The 25,687-nt window shown below is 28.2% G+C and overlaps 1 protein-coding gene and 1 long non-coding RNA gene across 3 annotated transcripts in view; one reads left to right on the forward strand and one right to left on the reverse strand.

Moving 5' to 3' along the window:
* Positions 1–25,687, forward strand: part of LOC127286257 (cAMP-dependent protein kinase type II regulatory subunit) — a 251,632-nt gene that overhangs the window by 126,095 nt on the left and 99,850 nt on the right. The window lies entirely within an intron of this gene.
* Positions 10,008–12,386, reverse strand: LOC127286259 (uncharacterized). Its single transcript, XR_007843716.1, has 3 exons — positions 12,148–12,386; positions 11,504–11,778; positions 10,008–10,482 (listed from the first exon to the last, which is right to left on the reverse strand). It is a non-coding gene; the product is annotated as an uncharacterized LOC127286259 (long non-coding RNA).

Consider the following 25,687-nt stretch of genomic DNA (forward strand, 5'->3'; position numbering starts at 1 on the left):
TGAAAAAAGTTTAAAATGGATTGTGTGCCAAAAAATCATCTAATTTTCTCAAACTCATTCAACCTGAATTCATCTTTCACAAAACAACTGACAACAGGAGCCGAATTTTCAACAACTGGAGAATAATTCAATGTTGTAAAATTTGTGTCAAGTCATCCGCGAAGTAATATTTCTTTTGATTTTGAAGATTGGAAAATTTTAAAACATCATATTAGGATTATAGGAGCATATTTTAATGGTGAAGAAACTCCTCGAGAAATAAAATGCGGTAATTTTCACCTACGATTTGGAATTTTATATGGAGAAAATGCAGTTGCACTAGAGGATAGAAGAGACAGACAGTTTTATTACCCGTTTATTTTTAAAGAAGTATCTTTAAAAATTTTTGAGAATCTTATTCCATGTGTTGATCAGTGACTTGAATACTTATTTTCTATGCGTTTAAAAGAAGTGTACAAGTTAATTGTAAAATCTATTGTGGAAATTTTATTTTATAGACATGTTTTAAAAGGCAAAAGAAATTAAAGTTTTTATTAAAAAAAATTAAAAAGTGTTAATAATAAGACTTGAAAGAAAAAAATGACTTTTCATCCAGTTTAGAATTTAAGACATTATTTGTTGATATAATTACTTTTAATCTGAAACATTTGTCAACAACTATTTGTGAAGTTATTCGTAGAATTGGTAGCATTGGACATAGTGTAATATAAACAACTTGTTGTAATAATAGATTATTGTAATCTATCTGAAGCATTTTCTTTGCCGTATTTGAAATCAGATTTAAAATTTTTTAAAAAAATTATACCTGACGATTATTGTATTTATTCATTAATGTATAGTGATTATAAGTTTTCCAATCAATTTTTAGAATTGTTTCAAGAAATTTTTGATTGGACAACAATATGTTGTTTTGAATTGAGGGATATAGATAAGGATCTTCTGTTCAGAATTTCACCTGACAAATTAGAATGGCAATGTTTATGTAGTGACTTACAATTGTATGAAGAACTATTACTGTAAAAAAAAATGTAAGAATATGAGAAGAGGAAAAATAAATGTGAAGTAATGAAAAATCAGCTTTTTTATTTTTTTAACCTTCCTTTATTTATAAAATTTTATTAAAATATATTATAAATCTGAATCATTTATCCAACTATTATGAGTATTATCATAACCTAACCATTTTACAAATAATTTTTTACCTTGTTTTTTAAGTATTTTTTCTACTGAATAAATATTTGAATATTTAACTTTTGAAAGTTCCTGCTCATAAAAGCTACCACTAATTGGATTTTCTTGGTAATCTTTAAGAATGTAAGTTATGGGTTCTGTATTTTTTATATGACTAACAGAAAAAGTTGCTGTAGTCCAATTCGGAGTATATCCTTTTTCAAAAACATGCTTTAATTTACTTATACGCACTTTATCTCCTACATTAAATTTGAATTTTTTCTTTGTTACAGAAAAATTTTTCTTTTTGTAAATATTAATTAATAATTGTTTTTCATTTTGTGCAGTTACATTTTTTGGTTTCATTTTTATAGTTTGATGTTTAGTATTATTGTAAAAAGATATTAAATTAGATAATAGATCTATCCACTTGTAATTACCGTGCAAACTGAATTGCATCCACATTTTATTTTTTAAAGTACGATTAAACCGTACACAAATTGATGCTTTCAAATTGCTATATGTAGAGTACATATGAATATTATAATTTTTCATAAGATTTACAAAATGTGAATTATAAAATTTTTTTCCTTTATCTACTTGTAAATTTTTCGGTACGCGTTTTTTACTTAAAACAGATTTCATTGCCGCAGTCACATCTTCACCTTTCTTGGACTTTACGGGAACAGTCCAGGCAAATTTGGAAAATACATCGATGATGGTTAACATATATTTGTAGCCTTTATTTTGGCGCTCATATGATTGCATTTCAACGAGATCAGCTTGCCACGTCTCGTCGATACCCCGAATGTCGACATTTCTTCGTTTATAATTTTTTCTCGCTGGTTTGTGTAACTCTTTCACCAACTGTAGTTTTTCATTTTCCATTTTTATAAATCTAGCTTTCCTACTGGTGTTTGCAATCTGCTGTCTAATCGAGAAATACTCTCTTTCATAGATAACAACTTTTCTTCAATATGCGTTTTAAGATTTTCAAAATTTCTTGTTGTAGTATCTTCTAATGTTGAAATTCTTACATTATTCTCAGTTCTTAAAGATTCTATTACATCATAGATGGCGTTTTCTTTAGTTTCTATAAATTTGTTTACCGTATTCATATTCACTGCATCACCGTTACTCTCAGGATCCGCCACGTTACATAATTTTTTATTTTCTATATTAAAATCTCCGTTTGGTGTAAGTTTAAAACCAAGTCCTGGAGGACCGCGATTTGGAGTTTCTGCACTCCTAAACTGACGACCGAATATATCAATGCTCATCTTGCAAATGATATAAAATTAAATATGTTAATGATTAATAAATAAATCTAGCCTCCCGTAATTCTTCAATAATTGATAATATCTCATTATTATGGCTAGGATTTCCAGCAGCTTTAGAGGCTAAAAGTAATCTTAAACGATCGACTAATTCATTAGGATCATCCCAATAAATATAATCAATATTTTTGTCCTTTCGATCAATCATATAATGTGGAATTAGACCTTTACCAGAATGTGTGTTTATATAATTTACGTATTTTAAACTCTTTCTGTCACGAATAGCGCCATCCGTTTTGAAATATTTTTTATGAGCATTTGTAGAAATAACAATATCTTTATAATTTTCACGATCTTTCAAGCTGATGAAATTTTCTTCAGGTACCTTTTTAAATAAAAGTTCAAGTAAACCCTTAGTGTCAGAATAACTTGAGTTGTTAATTAAAATATCATTTTCTTCAAAATTTATTATTGAATCACCAATCATTAATTTTCCTTGAGTTAATTTCCTAACACCATATACATTGTCTAAGTCCTTTTTTTTGTTATCTAATAATTTAAGGTACACATTTATGATATTTTCTTTTAAAAAATTTGTTGGAGAACTTAAATCTTTTGACGTGTTATATTCAATATTTTTATTATCAGCTGTTCTAAATGAAATGTCATTATCATTATCTTCATTTTTAATTTGCAAATTTGCATAAAAATCCTTATCATTGTTTACATCAATGAAATCAGAATTTTCTTCATTCAATTCTTGTTTGTATTCATCTTTTGTTTCTACTTTTGTTGGATGAATATGTTTCACTATTTCAATATCGTCTACTAACTTTTGAATAGGTGTTACTATTGGTTTAAAAGTATCATTTAAAGACTGTTCAATTTGTTCCCTGCCTAATTTTAGTAATCTATGTTTCCGTCGAATCGCTTCACTCGCTTTAGCAATTTCTCCAAGAATATTTTTTTGCTGTCTTAAATTTTCTACTTGTACAGAAGGCATGTTGTTAGTTCAATGATTAAAATTACACTGTCGTTTCATGGTATTAATCTTCTAATTTTATAAAACAATCAAAGCATTTTCTGTATCTACCTTGATTAAATTCACGATCTTTGTCAATAACTATGAAATCATGTTTATTTTTCCAACAAGAACTACACATTTCTTTAAATTGCGTAAACGTCATGTCAGTATTTACATGATCATCGTAAATGTGCTTAAGACATCATAAATTCAGACAGATTCATTTCATCTTGTCTAAATAATACTAATAAATTAACATTATCACGAATTAAATGTTTCGGAATTCGCGCGTAAGTTTGGCATAAATAAAAACAGTCAACTGCTTTATGTCTTCCCATAGCAAAAAAGGCCTTAATATTAGCTTGTTTCTCACAAACTACATCATCAAATATAAATATTGAATTAGGTCGCGCATCGTTTGGTGTTATAACATCTGCATGCTCATTAAATGCAAAATATTCAACGCCATCTACAGGTCGCAAGATACTTTCCAAAAATTTATATTTTGGTTGATATAATGATTTTGAGTAGATATATATATTTTCAAATCTTAAACCGTTTGGTTGTATTAACAGTGCAAGTAATGCATTTGTTTTACCACAATTAGACGGTCCACAAAATATCGCTCGCACACTATTTGGTAATAAATCCCCATGACGCTTTTCTTGTTTTTTATCACACTTTTGAGTAAGAGTGTCAAAATTAAAAACAGGTAGTTTAGAAGACTGTTCTTTAAACTCCATCTTGATATATACTGAGTTAAAAAATTATAAATAACAGGTTTTTATTAGTTTTTGTGTCAGTTCATGTAAGGCTTTTAATGGCGTCGGTTGTCCAATTTTTTTAAAGTGACGTCTGTAATGTGATTGTCAATTGTTAATTCTTTCATACTTTGTGCAAGGTTAACATTCGACTTTGGTTTCAGGAGTTTCCCATTAGAACCGACTGTAGGAGGCTTCATTTTATCCGTCCGTCAAATTATTAACTATTAGCTTCATAACAGGTTGTGTTAATTGGCTATTGCTACTGCTGTTGTTGTTGCTGTCAGTGGTTGCCTATGAACTGACGGAAAACTGTATAAATACCTTGCTTTTATACATTTTCACATTAGTCTTAAAAGTTCTCTTCATAAAGAATTTATGAAATATTGTATTGTTTTTTATACTTTTTCATTTTATTCTACAAAATATCAAAGCGAATATTTAAACATGCCTATAAAGAAAAAATCAAACAGTTGTAAGAAGCATGTCAAACGTGGCAGAGGTATCTTAAATAGAATTATCAACAATTTTCCTGTTGAATTACATATTCCTGGCTACCAATATTGTGGTCAGGGGACAAAGGTAGCAAAAAGAGTATCGAGAGGTGATCCAGGAATCAATTCTCTTGACGCAGCGTGCAAAGAGCACGATATTTCTTACTCGAAAAATAGGGAAAATATTGGGGCGCGAAACGCTGCAGATAAAGTTCTTCAAGAGAAAGCTTGGCAACGTGTATTTGCAAGAGACGCTAAAAAACTTTCTGCTTACGCAATAACTAACGCAATGAAGGTAAAATCAAAATTTGGAATGGGATTGAAAAGAAAAAATCTACATTAAGGAAAATTATAGCGGCTGCTAAATCGTAAATGAAAATAGGTTCAGCAGCACAATCAACCATCAAATCAGCTTTTAGAGGGGCACGTATCTCCTTTCTTAAAAAAGACATTGAGGCATGCGCTCGAAATAAGGAATCGAAATAAGGAATCGAAATAAGCAATCGAAATAAGCAATCGAAATAAGATATCGAAATAAGGAATTGAAATAAGGATAAACATTGAGAAAGTAAAATACATAAATAAAAAAGGCGACTTTCGTTTTTCGTTAACACTTAATTACACTTTATTAAAAACGTAAATATAAATATTACTATTTCACTAATAATGAGAATTATTAAAATCTGACTGAAAGAAGTTTCTGTGATTCTAATGACGTAAAGAAACATAACCTACTAAATTGAAATCACTCGATTGGCTGCAAAAAATTGCGCGCGTTTATTTTGAAATGTGTAATTCAACTTAATATATTTTCCTACAAGAAAAAAGACATTGAATATATAAAAAAAAATTTATTTATTTAAGTAGTAAAATTTCAATTTTTTAATGATGTTAATAATTTCAAATAATATTCCTATTTAATCAAAATTAAAAACATGATATATAAATAAAATTAAACATGAAACAGTTAATATATTTTAATGTTTTAAAAATAAAATAATCATATTATTTTGATAGAAAAATATTTTTTAGTTTTTTTTATTTAAATTGTTAAATTAAAAAAAACTATTAAAATTCGATTAGATAAATTTAAAATACAAATTTCTTAAAAAATTTATATAATATATTAAATTTATTCATATTGTTTTTAAAGAAATTTTTTTTTGAATTTATGATTTACAGAATGTAATTTTTTAAATTAACCATTTCTGTGACTACTTTATGAGACTGAAAAATTTCTTTTCTCTATATTTACATTATACTTTACAATTTATCAGAAATTTAAATTATTTATCCAAAAAGTTTATAAAATAGAACCCTTAAATAAAATCCATTAATAAAGTATTTAATCAACAGACTATAAACAATTATAAGTAAATTAGTACGGAGCAGCATAAAGATGAGTATAATTTAAAATAAATAAAAAAAGCAGAAAATCATTAGTGCAAGAGAGATTATAGCGTAAATCAATCTCTCTTATTTCACATTCATAATTTTTTTTACATTTTGAATCGATATGAAATAAAAAACACAAGATGAAATTAAATCATTTTTTAAAATGGAATGAATAAAATGGAAATTGAAAAAGGAACAGAAGCAACGAAGACGGCCGCTTGCGGCCGTCGGCGGCGCTAGTAGCTGTAAAAAACGCTGGTGGCAAGCGTAATATAAATAAGCCTCGAATTTTACCAATATCTTCTAAGGTTGGAGGTGTTTTACCTTTTCTTATACCTTTGTTTGCGGGTTTAAGTGCTACAGGGGCATGGGCAGGAGGGGCAGCGGGAATTGCAAAAGCTATAAATGGTGCAAATTCCGCAAAACGTCAGCTTGAGGAAAGTAAACGTCACAATGAGACAATGGAATCAATTGCCTTAGGAAAAGGACTGTACTTGAAACCATACAAAACTGGACTAGGACATTATCTCAAACCCTATAAAAAGGAAAAGGATGGAAATCAAAAAACTTAAAATGAACCTACCACACCGAGCCCTAACAGACTTAGATTTAATAAAATTTGCAAAGCGGTTAAAAATTCCATTTTTTCGAGGAGTTTTTATGCGGAATGAACTACCTATTCATGGATCTAATAAAAATGAATCTGCAATAATTAATTTAGATGATAAAAATGGTCCTGGTACACATTGGTGTGCTTATAAAAAAAATAATAATAAAATTATTCATTTTGATAGTTTTGGTAATCTTCGACCACCTTTAGATCTTATTAAATATTTCGGTGTTGGTAGCTGTGGTCATTTATGTCTTAAATTTTTATGCTATCAGTTAAATATTCCAAATATGTATTCTATTCATATAAAAGATAAATAAATTAAATATTCCATTCAGTTAATACTTAGATTTCAACATGGACGATTCACTTATATTAACATTATCAGGAAATAGTTCCATCTTAGAATCTCAATTTCCCCCCCCCCCTTTAAGTTGTCTCATTTTAAAAATTGTTCTCTTGGTCTTGTTGAATTTTTAACTTTTAATTCTATTCCTAATATAGATGTTGGAAAAAATAAGTTTTATGTTGATAATGAAGAAATTATTATACCTACAGGAAGTTATGAAATTAGTGACCTGGATCAGGTTTTGCATTTTATTTTGAAAAATAAAGGAATTACTTTCAGAATTAAACCTAATAACAATACTTTAAAATGTACAATTTATTGTGATAAAGATATTAATTTTCAACCTAAAGATTCCATAGGCAGTTTGCTTGGGTTTTCTGCACGAAAATTAAAAGCTAAAGAATACCATGAATCTGATCAACCGGTATCCATTATTAAAATTAATTCCCTAAGAGTAGAGTGTAATATAACTACTGGGTCTTATATCAATGGGAAAAAAGTGCATACAATCCATGAATTTTTTCCTGTTGTGCCACCAGGATATAAAATAGTAGAAGTGCCAAATCACGTCATTTACCTGCCAGTCGCTGTCAAGACAATACATCTTATTCAGCTAAGAATTGTTGATCAAGACGGACATTTGATAAATTTTCGAGGAGAAACCATTACGATTAGACTTCATATCAAATCTTTACAATAATGGGCATCGTTTTTGATAATAAAAAGAAAATAATTGATTTTGGTTATAAAAATAATACACCATGCCAAAATCAAATCAGTCAGCGACGAATCTTGAAAAGGCTAACACCTCAAAACCTACAATTACTCAAAAGTCTCGGTTTCAAAGTCGTAAAGAAAAAAGGATAAAACGATTTAAGATCTTTTGCAATTGTATTTGTATATTTGTGTACCGACGTATTATTTGCCATAAAAGGGGAAATTTTAAATATTGATTCACCAATCATTTTTGATGAATCAATTGCTCATTACGAAGTGCATGCGCAGCAGCCATATACATCATCAACGTATAATAATAGTGATGAAATACGTATAACTGTTCAAAATCAAGATCATTGTCTTCTTCCAAGCAAAAGTTCGATTCATGTGAGCGGAAAACTAATAAAAAATGATGAAAACGCAGTGGAGCGCACAAAATTAGTTTCTAATGGCATTTGTCATTTATTTGATGAGGCGAAATATGAACTGAATGGTGTAGAAATAGATAAAAATAAAAATGTCGGTCTGACAAGTTTAATGAAAAACTGAAAAGTGGACCTGTTGATATCCGCTTAGAATTTGAATCAAAAGAGAATTTCCGTGCAAATACTTCCGCTTATTGTTTAATTTTACATGATAGAATTGTTGAATAGAAACCAATTAGCGGAATTGTGAGAAAAATTGTGTAAATTAAAAAAAATCTATTTATAATAATTCAATTTTTTACCAATAATTATTAATTATTATTAGTATTAAATTATAATTATTTATAATTAGTAATAGTAATAATTTATAATTATTAATAATTAGTACTGGTAATAATTTATAATTATTAAAAAAATTATTACTAGTAATAATTTGTAATTATTAAAAAATTATTACTAGTAATAATTTATTATTATTATATATATAATTATTATTAATAATTTATAAATATATATATTATTATTATTACTAGTTATAATTAAATTGCATATGAATAAAATTGTATTTGAGAGAGAGAGAGACAGTCACTGCAGCCCACTCGACCTTGTCAAGAATTTGTCCTAGGTCAGTTATAAGAGGCTCATAAAGAAAAACTCGCCTAATTCATTAACACGTGTGAGAGTGGAAGGTCCCCCCTTCCCCCTTCAAAGCTAGTGCCTCGGCTGTATGAAAGAAAATACTCTTATGCATAGCTTTTACGCTCTACATTTATTCCTCTTTTAGAATAATAATTTTGTAGATTCCGAAATGGAGTACATACTAGATGTTCAAGGATTCAAATTGCCAATTAATGAATTTGTTTTAAAAGAATTGGCTATAGTTTCTATAAATAATAATGATTCCAATCCAGTGCATATGATTTTTCAACCTCCGTGTCCGTGGAATTGTATTTCGAAGAAATACAAGAGTGTTAATCGTAGGTTAGAAAAGAATTTCCATGGTATTTCTTGGAATGCCGGTGATGTTTCGTATATTTATATAAACGAAATATTAAAAAATACGCTTAAAGAAGCGAGCAAAATTTATGTAAAAGGATACGAGAAAAAAAATGGTTACAAGAATTTATTGATGAAAATGTTACTATTATTATCGATGTGGATAATTTCAACTGCGTTTCAATAAAAAAATTAAGAGATCAAGCTTTTGTAGTTGTTCACATCATTCAATTAATAAAAAAACATTTACTTGCGCTCTTCAAAATGTAATGAATTTAAAAAATTGGTTATGTAAAAATAAATTACTGTATAACAATATTTTTTAAATAAATTATACAATATTCTAATTTCAGTGTTTTATTTACTGCATCTACCCTGCTTTATTTTTTTATTAATAGTTTTAACATAAAAATTAATCTTTTTTAATAATGCAAAAGAATTAGTATTAAAAGTTTTTTTTTTAAATAACATTAAAATTTTGTTTATTATAAATTTTTTTTTAATATTTACATGTTTTAAAAATAAAGGATATAGGATGTAGGTGAACAAAATTTTAATAGACATTTTTTTATAAAAATGAGGTTTTATTTTTTCATTTTTTTCGCCAGCTTATTTTTGTTTATTGTTCTCCTTTTTTTTACCAACCCCACATAACCTTGGCATGCGGAAGCCAAGGTATCTGTATACAGATTTCCCAATAGTCCCTAAGCAAAAAAAAAAAAATTACAAATAATAACAAATGCTTATTTTTTTCTTAATAATGAGGCTCCTCATCGCTTGATTCCTGTGATTCCTTTTTAATGATTAATTCCAGGAGACTAGTGGCTTCGTTTACCTCCCTTTGCCTCTCCTCCTCCTCATTTTCCTCATCTATAACAACAATTTCTTCAATTTTAACACCTTGAGTTGGAAGGAAATCAATGTCCATTTGACTCATTGTAAATTCTTCGGTTTATGTTGGATTTGAAACCGGACCTTCTATGATGTCAAAATCAAATTCATCTCCCGATAAATTGTCAATATCAGGACGTTTTTTTAACAGGAACACGAAATCCTGAATTTCCAATACTTCTACAACGATATTCATGTGTTCCAAGAAATACTCATCGTCGTCCATTGATGAACTTGGACTGAAAAGTCCGTATCGCCTTACTCCTGCCGCCAATGTCAGAAAATCAGTTAATTTCTGGAGATCAAAGCAATTGACCACCCATTCATTCGGTATTTGGAAAAATAAATGGAAGCCCGTGTAATTGTCCTCATTCTGCAAAAAAAGAAATATATTTTATTATTAATTGTATAATTAAATAATAATCATAATAAATTATGACATACAATTAAAAAATAATTTAAATTAACTTTTATAATATATAATTACCCACGTAGAAAGTGCTCCTGGAAATTGCCACCGGAATTCTTATTCGACATTCCAATGAAATTCCGATTTAAATTCCGACTGGAATTCCAATTGCAATTTTGACTGGAATTCCAATTGAAATTCTGACTAGAATTCCGATTGAAATTCCGACTGGAATTCAAAATGAAATTCTGACTGGAATTATGATTGAAATTCCAAGGAATTCTTTTTGGAAATTTCTATGGAATTCCGATTGAAACTTACAATGGAATTCCAAAGAATTCTTATTGAAACTTACAATGGAATTACAAAGAATTCTTATTGGAAATTCCTATGGAATTCCGGTTGAAAATTTCAGTGGAATTCCAAAGTATTCTTATTAAAAATTTCAATGGAATTTCGATTAAAATTCCGACTGGAATTCCAATTGAAATTCTGGCTGGAATTCCAATTGAAATTCTAACTGGAATTCCGATTAAAATTCCAAAATGAAATTCCAAGGAATTCTTTTTGGAAATTCCTATGGAATTCCGGTTGAAAATTGCAATTGAATTCTTTTTGGAAATTTTTATGGAATTCCGATTGAAACTTACAATGGAATTCCAAAGAATTCTTATTGGAAATTCCTATGGAATTCCGATTAAAAGTTCTTATTGGAAATTCCTAGTAAATAGAAATGAAATTTCGATTAAAAATTGTAATGGAATTCTGATTGGAATTCCGATTGAAATTGTAATGGAATTCCGATTGGAATTCCAAGGAACACTTTCGTAGGAATCTTTTTAACATGTATAAATATGTATAATAAATTATTATAATAACATTAATTTTTTTGTTCAATAATTGCATTCTAATTAAATAAGTAATAAAAAGAAATTTAAAAAATTTAAATTATTATTATTTTAAAAATATTTAAATTATAACTTACCAAAATTTTACCAAAGTCCAAGTCAATGCGTCGTATCCATTATCCATTCACCATACCGTGAACTTTAGCCCGTACTCCATTGAAATTTAAATAAACTGGAGAATGAGAATCTCTCTCCCCATTAAAAATGTCTCTTGTTCTTAACGCCAACCCTGTGATGCACAGTTCTCTAAATTGCTCCGTATTGCTTTCCAAAAGCCATCTTTTTGGACCCTGAATCATCACTTCTATTGTTGTATAATAATCCATTTTCTCCATCGTTTCTTTTAAAAATTCTTTAAAGAAAAACAAAATTTATTTAAAAAATTATCAATAAACAAAGCAAAATTCAAAAAATTTCAATATATGTATAAATTTTTTTCGAAAATTGAAGTTAATTAAAAAAATGTTAAAAGTAAAAAAATTTTAATAAAAATTGAATTTTTTTTCACAAACAAGTAAAAAACACAATAAATTATTTTTAAAAAAATTTTTTAAATTTTATTAAATATTACTAAAATTGAAGACAAATTTAAAAAAATTAAATTTAATTAAAATTTTTTTTGAATTTCAATAAAAAAATTTGTCTAATTTTAACTAATAAATTAATTATAATTTTGATAAAAAAAGCTTTAAATGTAAAAAAATTTTTTAGTTACACTTACTTTTTTCACTAAAAAGAAAAAAATCACTGCACTGTGCACTCCACAAGTCACTTAGAAGGTTCTTCTATTTTTGGTGGTTACTTTTTTATTAAAGCTCCTATGGCACTGGCCTCTTTTTATATGCTGTCCCATAGTTTACAATTGAGTGACAGAGACAAATGCCATAGATTGAACGGAGAAGAAATATTACGATGACGCACACACTTGAAGGATGGAGTGAGACAAAACATAATTTTTAATAAGATTGAGAGAGAAAGAGAACTCAAAATGAATAGAGAAAAGAGTGGACAAATATTAAAACATATCCAAGTTTTTGTTCTCTTAATTTTTTTGCCTTATTTATATAACTTATTTTTGTACCCCCAAGGAAGGGTGTCTGTACTTTTTGGTAAAAGAACTCTTTTATCGTCATACCAACTTAGAGCCTCTTTTCTTTGTTGTACAGTGTAAACTTGATGTTTTACACTTCGAATTAAATATTGATTTTCTACTAAGTTTTCGTATGAAAAAAGTGTTTTTTTATAGTCCTCAAATGTAATTTCCTTTAATGTTGAAGATCTAACACCTTTGGCTTTTTTCTTCTCGCGAATTTCGTTTAATATTTTATATGAATACAATTTCGATCTTAATCCAATAAACTCCGTGACAATCTTGCCATTGCATTCATCTTTCATTAAACCTAGAACTTTTCTATTTTTTAATTCTATACCATAACAATTATTTTCTGGATAATCGAAAGTATCAAAAAAATGTGAATCGCGTTTAATATAATCATATATGTTTGGAACTTTTATATGATAAATTAAACTATCAGTATCGGTATAAAGTAATTTAGATTGATCACTGAAAGTTTTTTTAACATAATTATAATGAAAATCGTAAAGAAAGAGTTTTGATATATCAAGAATGCTAAATCCAACATATATCGGTTTATTAAATTTAATCTGAACTTTATTCATCTCTATTATAACCAAATTTTTATCAAAAATATGACAACTGTTGAAATTTGGTTTACTAATAAGAGCTTTAGCCCCGTATCTACCTTCCCAATGTGTAATAATTCTAATATCTTTATGCTTTCTTATGTTCTCCATTGTCTTCCCAAAAACAGAATTGTTCATTAATTTGTAAAAATTTTTTTCAAATATATTTGTTGATTTTTTTCGAAATTCTGTATTCAAATCAATATATTTTTTTAACCATTGAGATTGATTGAATTTTAAAATTCTATGAATTTTCGTTAATTTCATTCCAAGTTGCAAATAATATTTTAAATTTTTATAATGAATTACGTATTTTGTTCTGGAAAACAAATGTGGTATTAATTTAGGTAATTTTCTCCCTGCAGCAGGGGGTATAAAATGTTCGGGGCATAAAGGCAAATCTTTATGCATATCATGAAATTCTTCTGGATATTCCAAATCTACTTTTAAAATATATCCATACATAGAATCATCTTCAATTTTATTCACATCAAACTCTGATAAATATTAATTTCCCATTGAAAATCAGAATAGGGTAAAAAATTACTCATCGCTGCGCCATATAAATTATTTATATCAAAAAACATTATATAAGATTCTTCAATTTCTGAATTAAATTCTGGCCCCATAAATCGATTGTTTGCTTTCGCATACCTATTTGAGCATTGAGAAATTCCTCCGCGAATACCCTTTTCTATGAAAAGTAACATTTCAATATCTCCTAATAACTCTAGTTCTATTTTTGTGAATTTTAACATAGCATCCAATGCAAGTCCTGGTGCTGTAAAATAGTGTAAGGGGTCTAAATTATATGCAGATAAGCATGTTTTTCGAAAATTCTCAAAAACATCAGCTAAAAGTAAAACGTCTGTTTTTAAATATAAATCTGAATATTCCCCCAAGTTATTCAAATTAAATGTATTCCATACTTGACAAGCATGCGCATATTCTTCATTCGATATATTTGAATTATTCAATTTTGAAAAAAAAGCTTCTATTGACGGTAACTTATTTTCCTCTAATTTTTGCCAACTATCTATATATTCATACGGGAAAACTCCTTTTCTCACCAATAAATTAAACTCATCGATATTATTGCAATATTTTGCAGTAATTTTTTTTCGTTATTATTTAAAAAACTTGCTAATTTATCTAAACTACTAGGCATGAACCTAAACGAGTCTAAAAATTTAAAACATACATTTTTACCCTCGACATATTTGGTAAAAGAGATATATTTTTCTTTATTTATCGGTAAAAGTTTTACATTTCCTTCAAAACTAGTACACAATTCTTTTATAAAAAAATGTGCATCGTATCCCGACAAATTGTGAAAAACTACGGGAATCGAATGCGAATTTTTATAATTAATATTACAACCCTGATGAGCTGCACCCCTATATTTTCCAGTGAAATGACAATGATCTCGATGTTTAATATCATCATTTTCGAACGAATTTTCACAAATGTGACAAATTTTTGCGGTTTTAAATTCCAATTCTTGCTGAAAAGTTAGAGTTTCTATTGGCACTATTTTTTTCAAATATGTTTCAATTAAATCAGCAATACTTATTAATTTTTTCATGAACCAAGAAATGCAATCCCGCCCTCTATAAGATTCAAACACCGAAAGTGAATCATCAAAATCACATTTTAAATAAAATGCAACGCTTGTCGGAATGTGTTTCCTATATACACCAGATATTATTTCGTTATCATTAAAAGCTTCTAAAAGACTTTCAGTATCCGCATATAGTACAAATGGCACCTTTTCTTTAAATAATTAAAATTATTATTAGTGTGATTATTTATTACAGAAAAAGTGTCCACTTTTTTTATAATTAGTAAATGAATAGTATCTTTTTTAGAAAAATTATCGCTTAAATAAAGAGGGACAATGTCTTCTTTATTTTTACCAACTTTTTCAAAACCATAAATATTTATTTTCAAACTATTCATTCTTTCAAATTGAGAAACATCTTTTAAACTAATAGGAAAATTTATTCCCTCATATTTTAAAACATTCCTAAAATGAGGATAAGAACTTGTAAGACTTGCATTATTTTTAACTGGAAACAAAGCTGCCATTACTGACCAAAGAAAACAGTAATCGTTAGTACATTTTACATTTAGAACAGCCTTTTTATCAATTATAAATTTTGGTAATTCCGTATTTACAGAACAACCTACCTGAATTGGCGCATGTCTATTTATATTAACCATCAAATTTAAAATCTCCTTCAATGACCAACCTGACTTTTTTTCATTAAATTCCTCAACTTCTTTAAGAATATATTCATTTATTTCATTAAGAATTGTATCTAAGTCTGAGAAGGGAAAAAGAATTTTATTTTTTGTATTAAACGATTTTTTTTCTTGTATATTTTCACCTTTTTCGATAGTTGTAAAATTGCCTATTAACACAAAATTCACTTTTAAGCTACTATTTTTTTAAAGCATTTTTTAAACGGGATTTTATTACAGATTTTGACTCCTCTAAAAAGTTGAACAAATCTTTATGTTTTGAATTAATAACTACTCCTGTTCTAACTCTTTTTTCAAAAGCTGACTCTAAATTTTCCAATTTTATTCTTCTTTCTTTTTTTTCCAAATTTTACCTCCACTAGTTTTTTGAATTTCTCTGAATTTTTCGCAAATAGTTTTTAAAATTCCAACAGTTGTTATAATTCTTTTTCCTTTACTCACATTAATCAATTCTTTTTTTGATTTCAAAATTTTATTCAAAAGACTTATATTTTGCACTACCAATTTTATCCACCTTTCCGATTCCAATAATAACCGTTTTTTACTCTTAATATTTTTCACTATAATATAAGCACTCTCCATAATTTCAATGAGTTTTGGAATATCTATAGAATCCATATTTTCTGTCTTTTTTTAATTAAAAAACTGAATTCTTTATTTAACAAAAACGCACAACCTATCAAGCTATTTGTTTATTGAAGACTAACAATTATTAACAAATGTATGCTTGCTTTTATACCACATTTCAAGGTTATATAAATTAAAAAATAAAATTATTAAAAAATAATTCCAGGAAATACATTAAATAAACATTCTTCTTTTCTCACGATCTGAAAATGTAATCATACGATGACCAATATTCTAATTAAAACATATTAGTCCAAAATAATATTTTCATTAAATTAAGATAAAGGCCATGCATTTTCTTTCTCAGATCAAAAAAATCAAAACAAATTTTTAATATGCTTAGTTAAAACTAACATAGCATACTTGCTCAACGATAGATATATAGATAGAAAACCATAAAACTGATTGCTTAGGAAGAATTTCTAACCGCACTAAGCTGAAAAAGAAATTTGATACCCTAAAAAGCAAAGACATACAGTACTCTGAAATGCAATTAACAGATATCGATTGCAGGAAGTTATAAACTTGTCATCATATTGTTTATAACAAAACTAATAGCAATATTTTCAAAATAATTTTAATAAGTTAAAACGCAAACAGGAAATACCAAGCATTTTTTTCTATTACGCAATATTGCGCAATCATAATATTCGACAAAAATGCCGGTAATGCCGGTAACAGATTCCTACTGTCCAGAACGCCCACAGCCTATCTACTAATGTAGTTTTTAAATCCATTATTATTTTTTGATAATTTTGAACAGTATTTTTGTAAAAAATTATTTTGTGCAGCGTGGCAACACGGCTCGTTGAACTCCGCGCTGGGGAGAGTTGTGCCGACGCCGGGGTCGGTTGTGCCGCTCAGATTTTTTAGTTGTTTCAGTTGAAGCAAATGATTTTACGCGTAAGAAATAAAATAATTATAGCTATCTATCTGGCGATGCTCGTGTAAAAGAACTGTTCTTAATTTGTCCCTCTAAAGATTAAAATAAAATAAAAAATTTCTTTTTCATTGCAAGAAGGAACATTTAATTTTTTTTTGATTAAATGATTTGTCGCGTTTGATTTACATTTTGATTTTTTATGTTCTTTATAATGATATCATTTAATCAATTAATTACAATCGTCGCGCGAAACTCCAAACCAACGTATGTCGAAAAACTGCATTTTGAACTCACACTTAAAATTTATCAAACATCATTTTAACTCCTAATGTGTCCAACATTGTGATATTTTTTTTAAATTTTTGCTAAATCTTCATCCTTTCTTTATCGATTTTTCTTTTCTTCTTTCATCATTTATTCCTTTCAAAAAACAAAATTTTTTGTCTTGACTTCATCTCCAATGATAATTTCCTTTTTTTATTTGCTAAATCCTTTGTTGACGATCTTTCATTTCATCTTTCATTTCTATGAATCGTTTTTGTTTTTATATTTCAAATTGTATTTTTGTTGTTTTTTCCCTTCATCTACCGTTTTTCTTTCTTATTAATAAGGTTTTGGTAGTTTATCATTCTCTTATATAATTATTTTTTGCACATTTGTTTCTTCAAGTCTTGCCTTTCTTTTTCGCTGCTTTTTCTGTAATGTACGAATACTCTTTTTCTCATTATCTCATTATTCTGTTCACGCTTAATCTCTTAACGTTCAGCTCCATTGAACATCCCTGTACAAGATCTTGAACAAGAAAATGAACATGTTCAGCAGGTGAACTTGTATCAGTTCTAGTGACAAAATGTACAATTTCGGCACCAGAATTTGCTACAAGTTTTTGTAGAAGAAAATGTACCACGCTGTTCCTCGAATTATTTCAACTAAGATCGAAGACTTAACACTTTTTTTATTGCAATTTTTCGATTTTTTGTATAATTTTTTTGTGAAGCATACATTTTTTTGAAACTTACATTTTTCATTCTCAATTTACTCAATATGTTATTAGAAATGTTTTATCCGAAATATATTTCACACAATAAATCAAAGAAAGGAAATTTCATTTTTAAAATATTTTTAAAAGAATAGGGTGTTGTGATGGGATGTGCAACATTCTCTTTTCGATAATTTATCGCTATTTCGTAATTTAATTTGTGTGTAAAAAAAAGATAAATAAATAAAAAATCAAATAAAAAAAGATTTTCTCGGGTGTAATTTTGAATTGAGAAGCTAGATCGTAGAACCGACACTTGGTTTATTCGAAGACATACGAAAGAGCAAAGAGTTCTACTCTTCAGCTTCTCAATTTTCAGTGGTCAATTACATTATATTAAATTTTTTCACTCGATTTCCATTAATTGTAACTGCAAAAGCCCAAATTTAACTTTTAAATCGAATTATGTCGATATTTATTCATTTTTAACTTATATTTTACCAGTGTTGCACATCACCCCAAAAAATTTTGGAAATGACAAAACGGACGATTTTGAAAATTCGAAAAAACTTGAGGACAAATCAAAATTCTAAAAATCTAATAATTTAAATTTATAGTATTTCACTTCCTCTAAACCAATAGAGTCATAACATATTAAAAAATTTATTTTTAAAGGTGTTTTCCGATAACTGAAAAAAATGTTGCACATAACCCCACAACACCCTACAAGATACTGCAAGATTTTGACATTGGACAAATTGAAGTTTACTTCGCTTGACTGGGAAACAAAAACTAAAAGTGTCCATCTTAGGACAAATGACACCAGTTTCCGGACCATGATTTCTTAATTCTTTAATCCCATATACAGTACAAGTCCGTTAAGTTTCCGAGTTCGGGGTTGTAGGAGTGGAAAATTCTAGGAATTGGAAACTTAACGGATACCCCTTCTAAGGGACAACATTTCATGTGCGATGTGTACAGTAAATTTGAAAATTATTTGAAAATCATGTGTAAGTTGTCAGGCACCGTAGTGGGGACATCTAATTAGTGTGAGTGAATGTTGGTGTGATGACAGGTTGAAGGGTAGGGAAATTTAACAAACGGAAACTTATCTAACTTTTACTGTAATTCATGAATTCATAGACATATACAGATAATTTTATATAAATTACAAAAAATCTGTTACCTGATTTAAAAAAGAAAACAAAACACGAACTACACTTTAAAAAAAATCCACACAAAATAATCATTTACAGTTGAAAATCCTAAGTTTCTTTCCAGAAAATACGCTTAATTGTTTAAAGCGTTTTTACTCATGCAAAGAATTTTCGGCAGCGAGAGGGGACAATGAAAATCGTGCCTGTCCATTATGATTAAATATATTACATTGAGAAATTAATACTAATATTTTTTTCCTTCAATTAAAAATATAATAAATAAATTAATTAATTATATTAAGTGAAGAACAAGAAAAACAAATAATTTAACTTTATTAAAGGAATAAAATGCATGTTTAAAGTTAGGAAAGATAATAAGCCAATGAAAAAATAGAACGCCATTTTTTAAACAAATAAGATAGGCGTTACTTTCCATCTTTTATTCTTTCTCTCTCGTCAGCAAATATCATTAAATTAAAATATTATTTAATATTCATATTTTTTAAATAAAAATATTAAAAACAAAAAAAGAAATAAATTTTTTTATTACATAAATAAAGAAATAACAAACAATTTTACGTTGATAAGAGAATAAAATGCATATTCAAAGTTAGGAGAGATAAACAACCAATAAGAAAACAGGACGCCCTTTTGCCATTATTATTAATAATTATTAACAAATAAGATATAAGTTCCCAGTAAAAAATAAAAGATACAAGAACGGCGGATTGCGGTTACAAGCTCAATAGCTGGTAAACGAATCCATGAGAATCTCGGATACAAGCACTTTTCGGTATCCGAAATGATCATAAGCTTGTAAACGCACTGAAATGGACGACTTTTGTATGTCTTTTACTCAAGAAAAAACAATTAAATGAATGCAGAAACGATGGAAAATTAAATTAGAAGCAAAAATAAATAATTATTTTTTAAAGAAACGTACATTTAAACAAAAAACAATTATTCTTACTAATTCTAACCTCTGCATTAAAAACATTGTAAAAACAGTGTTTTGTTGGTAATTTTACCTTACCGATATTGGATATTAATTTAACGTGGGTTTTTCGATTTTCCAATTTCAGAAGCAATTCATAATAATCAAAATATTATTAAACATAAAACGGTGCTCATTTTTAATTTCCTTTCCCCCTTTTAATTAAATCATTTTAAATTGCATTAAAATAGAAAATTCGAAAAAAAACCCTCGTTAAATTAATATTCAACGTTGGTAAGGTAGAAAACCATATTTTCCGAATAGCAACATAAAATTACCAACAAAACACTGATTTTACAATGTTTTTAATGCAGAGGTTAGAATTAATAAGAATAATTGTTTTTTGTTTAAATGTACGTTTCTTTAAAAAATAATTATTTATTTTTGCTTCTAATTTAATTTTCCATCGTTTCTGCATCCATTTAATTGTTTTTTCTTGATTAAAAGACCTACAAAAGTTGTCCGTTTCAGTGCGTTTACAAGCTTATGATCATTTCGGATACCGAAAAGTGCTTGTATCCGAGATTCTCATGGATTCGTTTACCAGCTATTGAGCTTGTAACCGCAATCCGACGTTCTTGTATCTTTTATTTTTTACTGGGTTACTTTCCTACAGTTTATTTTTCAATATTTATCTATTTTTATTAATTATTTTTAAGTTTTATATAAATTTAAGTCAGTTTTTCCTTTGCGTAGCCTCTAAATAATAGGTTAATTGGGCTTAATGCATTGGATGATTGAGCAAGCGGTCCAATTGTTGTTTAGACAGTTGAACAGACAGCTTGCGTGATTGTCCAAACGGCTTGCTCGATAATTCCTTTTTACAGGGTTTTTTTTGTAATATCGTAAGTTTACTGTAAACTTACATGTGACAGTCTTACTGTAAGCTTACCTTGTAAACTAACAACGAATTTACTATGTATGTTCACAGTGACCTTACCATGATAGCTTGCAGTCAACTTACATGTAAGTCTGCTGTAAACTTGTAATAAGTTATTGTGCTGTGGAAACTGGCCCATGAGTTGTTGTGCATGAAGCCCCCATTGTCGTGTGCATTTGACACAATGAAGAATTTAGGATTTGATAGTGTTAATTGAGTTTCGCCATGTAGAATCCGTTGGTGAGATGATGAGATTAGTGAGAACTGATTTTGATGGTAATATCATAGAGAGTTTGTAGTCATTTTCATAGGTTGAGTGTTTGAGCCTTCCTCCGACTCTGAGAATTCCTTGATTGACAATGTTTACAGTCAGACGTGTGAGAGGATGAGATGATGAAAGAGTCTGTTCCCTGAACATATCATTCATTTCCGATGAAAAATATGCTGATTGAGTAGCTCGCACCCAGTATCGAAGGGATGAATTGAGATCGCCAAGAGTGAGAGGATATCCAGGTTGTGATTGTCGAATTTGTTTAAGATGATTGATGACCCTGATGCAAATTAATGTGATTCTCAACACCGATTGAGTCATGAGTACCGATTTATTATGTTCCACAGTTGAGAATGAGGATCTTTTGATACCCTTAGCCAGTCCTGATCTCTTTTTAAGTTGAGCTGAGTAATTTTCCTTTACTTTAGGAGATGGCCAATGATCCGCTGAGTCCGTTAACAATGGTGGTCCGTTCCACCAAAGAGTAGGAGTTTAGAAATTGTTAATCCCCGAGATGCGCAATCCGCTGGATTTTCTGTTCCTTTTATAAACCGCCATTAAGCATGCGGTGAATAATCTTGTCTAAATGAGACCCTGTTCCGTACATAATCTTTCCATCTTGAGGGGTGACTTTGAATCCAATTGAAAGTTACTTGTGAGTCTTTCCACATGAAAATTGATGCATGAGATGAATCCAGCGTCCGTTGAGTATAAGCCATGAGTCGAGTTAATAATTTCGCTGCCGAGAGTTCCAACCTTAGTATTCTCATCCATTTAAGTGGTGCAACCTTCGTTTTTGCCCATATGAGATTGAGTTTTGGTTCGAGTCTTGAGATAGCACACGGTGCGCCAGAAGGAAGTTTAAATAAAAGTGATATGCTCCCTCAAAATTCCTTTTAATAATAATTTGTGGATGTGTTGGGAGTATTTTAATGTCGATTTTAAAATCATTTTACGTTGCCGATTTAAAAAAATGAGTTTTAATAAAAAAATAGTGTTTTTTGGTATTTTGATTTATTTTTTGCATTAATGTTACGGAAAATGAGAAACAATTTCTTAACATTCTGAAGTGAAAATCTTTTATTTACTTTAGGATATACTTGACAATCTCGTGAAAGGGTCAATGTAATTAACCTTTTTTCCTCATAAAAAGACTTAAGAATAGACTTTGATATAAGTAGAGACTGGTACACACTTTTTATTGTTACCTGTAGTTCATAGAAGACATATAGGCGATTCCACGTGAGATTCATAGTGGAGGTTTAAAATTCAGGTAAATATAATTTTTTCTTATTCTTTGTAGAAAAACATAAAATACGTATATTTTTATTTTTGAAAAATCAAACAAATTTTTTACTTATGAATTTTTGAAATTTTAGCTTCGCGAAAGTAGACCTTTTTTTAATGGCTTATATCTCTAAAAATATTGAATTGTTTATAAACAAAATATTTTTTTGTTATTTTTACCTAGTCTCTTTACAACTCTTTTCTTTATTTTTTAATTATTTCGCTCATATTTTTATTTAATTTAAATACTAGCAATATTGAAACTAATGTTAGTTAACAAATTTACAAAATTGTTGCTATCAGACATTGTAAATTATTTTAACAATACTTCGTGGTTAAAAAACTCACCCATAAGGCTAAACTTTTTTTTCACTTAGTAGGCTACAGGAATTTTGCCCTGTATATAAAAATAATTAACAATGTCTGATAGCAACAAGTTTTTAAATTTGTTAATTAACATTAGTTTCAATATTGCTAGTATTTAAATTACATAAAAATATGAGCGATATAATTAAGAAATAAAGAAAAGAGCTGTAAAGAGACTGGATAAAAATAACAAAAAAATATTTTGTTTATATAAAATTGTTATTAAAAATATAAATGTTGTTTAATTTATTACTGATTTTGTTAAATATTATAAAAATACTTTATCTTTAAAAAAAAATTAAAGCAAACCCAAATCTGAAACATGTAAAAGCAGCTGTATTTGTTAATTAAGGGTTGTTTAAACAATGCTATGTATACAAATTAATTAAAGTAAGTATTAGTCGTTTACCTTGACTAATAATATTGCATATTTCTGTCAATTTGTCATTAATTCCGTAATTTCCGTAAAATTCGGCACGAAAATAAAGTGGCGCCGTCTAGCGGTGGAAGCCGGAACTAACTCGATCGGTAAAGAAGAACTTTTTTCCAAGACCACTAAGAAATGTCGGTAAACAGATTTCTACATTACCGGCCTCAGTCGGTAAGTGGTCCCGTGCTCTTATTGTTTAATTACTTTTATATTAATAATTTTTGTAACATCACATTTGTGATAATATTTTTAAGAAATGTCTGAATAGATTTTAACAAAAATGTAAAACTTTATATTTATAATTAAAATTTTTTGTTCTTAAAAAAATATGGAGTACCTAAAAATTATATATTAAAATTTGACTAAGTCGAGTCATTTATGAATAGAATCAACGAAAAGTCAATTCGTTTTTTATTACAGTAGTATTATACATTTGTGATAATATTTTTAAGAGGTGGTCTGATTAGATTTTAAGTAAAATAGGAAATTTTGTAATAACAACTAATTTTGAATAAATTTTCGTGCATTTCGAATTTGTTTATCCTTACAGAACCCATTATTTAATTTGCACCAATTATTTATATTGTAATTATTTATATTATTTAATAAAAATTATTCAAAATCCTGTTAAAAATATTTAAAACAATTATTTTAAAAGCAATCTTAATTTTTTTAATTAAAAAAATGTACACAAAATAATATTTTAATTAAAATAGAACCTAATATATTTATTACACAAAGTTTAAAACATTGCTAAGAAATACATTTCTAAAAATTGTCATCGATTATTTCGATATTCTATCTTCTCCACGCAAGGCTGCTTTTTTTCTAGTAGGAAAAAAACATTTCTCGAAAATTTAACATTTAGAATCATAAATCAATAATAATGACAAAAAAATATAGTTTATTAATAATTACAAGAAATATGAATATTTTGATTAATAAATATAATAATTTAGGTTACAAAAAGATTTAAGTTATTGCATTAAGTTTAAAATAAAACGACCCACACCGCTTTGTTCACATTATAGTCTGTTCAGGACTCAGTACTAGACTCGAGTAGAACTTATTCCAGAAGCGCCTATCGATATGTTTATCTGCTTTGCATCGCCTATAAGCAAGCATATGAACCTTAATACGTAAAGTTTATTAACGTGTATTTCCCTGCGCTTTATTTACTTGAGTAACTTATTTATTATATTGAATTTTGATCTGGTAATTTGGGATTACATTAGTAAGATGATTTGGAACAAAAAAATTCAAGAAAAAAAATTGATTTTTTGTTCGGTAAAAAGTGTAATACTACCTTAAATTAATGAACTAAACTTTTAATTCAGATACAAGAATCAAAAACCTAACCACAGTTGACTTTTGATACTGATATTTCAATGAGAAGCAACCCGTGTGGAAAACGCCCCGTTCGTCCCATGCGTGATAGGGGCCCCCGGCAGGGTCCCAAGTGGAAAATCCATGAGGGCAAATCCATGAGGGCACCAGCAGGGCCCCCGCTATTTGCCCTCACGGTGCCCTGCTCAAAAATTTGTCTAAGTCCAAAAACAAAAATTTTTTTTTACCAAAAAATGTTTAGTTCAGAATGCATTAAATAACATTTTAAAGCAGTTGAAATAAACATTAGGTGACATTTAAAAAAAATCTAAGTACCAAGTTTTGGAAATCCACAAGGGCACCAGCAGGGTGCCCGGTCTTTACCCTCACGGTGCCCTGCTCAAAAATTTGTCTAAGTTAAAAAAAAAAATTTTTTTTGTATAATAAATGTTTACTTCAGAATGCATTAAATAACATTTTAAAGCACTTGAAATAAACATTGGGTGACATTTTTTAAAAATCTATGTACAAAGTTATGGAAATACACGAAGGCTCCAGCAGGGCCCTTGCTATTTGCCCTCACGGTGCCCTGCTCAAAAATTTTTCTAAGTTCAAAATTCAAATATTTTTTCATCAACACAAAATGAATGTTTCCAATGATTCAGAACAACGAAAAACGCGTTTTTAATAAAAATATATTTACACTTTTTTGAAAATAACACTCACACTTATGGCAAAATAGATGAGGGCCATCGTAGGGGCCCGCATGGATCGCCCTCATCATCGATTAGCAAAATTTTCTAAGTCCAAAATTCAAATATTTTTTCGTCAACAAAAAATGAATGTTTCCAATGATTCAGAACAACGAAAAACGCGTTTTTAATAAAAATATATTTACACTTTTTTTGAAAATTCACCTGAGATGATTCATGATAATAATCATAAAGCATATAATTAATTATATTTTATAAATTGCATTTGATTGGAAAATATAATTTAATATCTTAACTGTAACTAAATGATGTTAAGCACTTTTCTTTGTTAGGTATTTTTTAAGTTTAAATAGCATCAAGAAGTTAGCATTCGTTTTGA

Source organism: Leptopilina boulardi, unplaced genomic scaffold, assembly GCF_019393585.1.
Source record: "Leptopilina boulardi isolate dan_hultmark-lab unplaced genomic scaffold, ZJU_Lbou_2.1 LbouV2_351, whole genome shotgun sequence".
In the NCBI taxonomy this organism is placed as follows: domain Eukaryota; kingdom Metazoa; phylum Arthropoda; class Insecta; order Hymenoptera; family Figitidae; genus Leptopilina; species Leptopilina boulardi.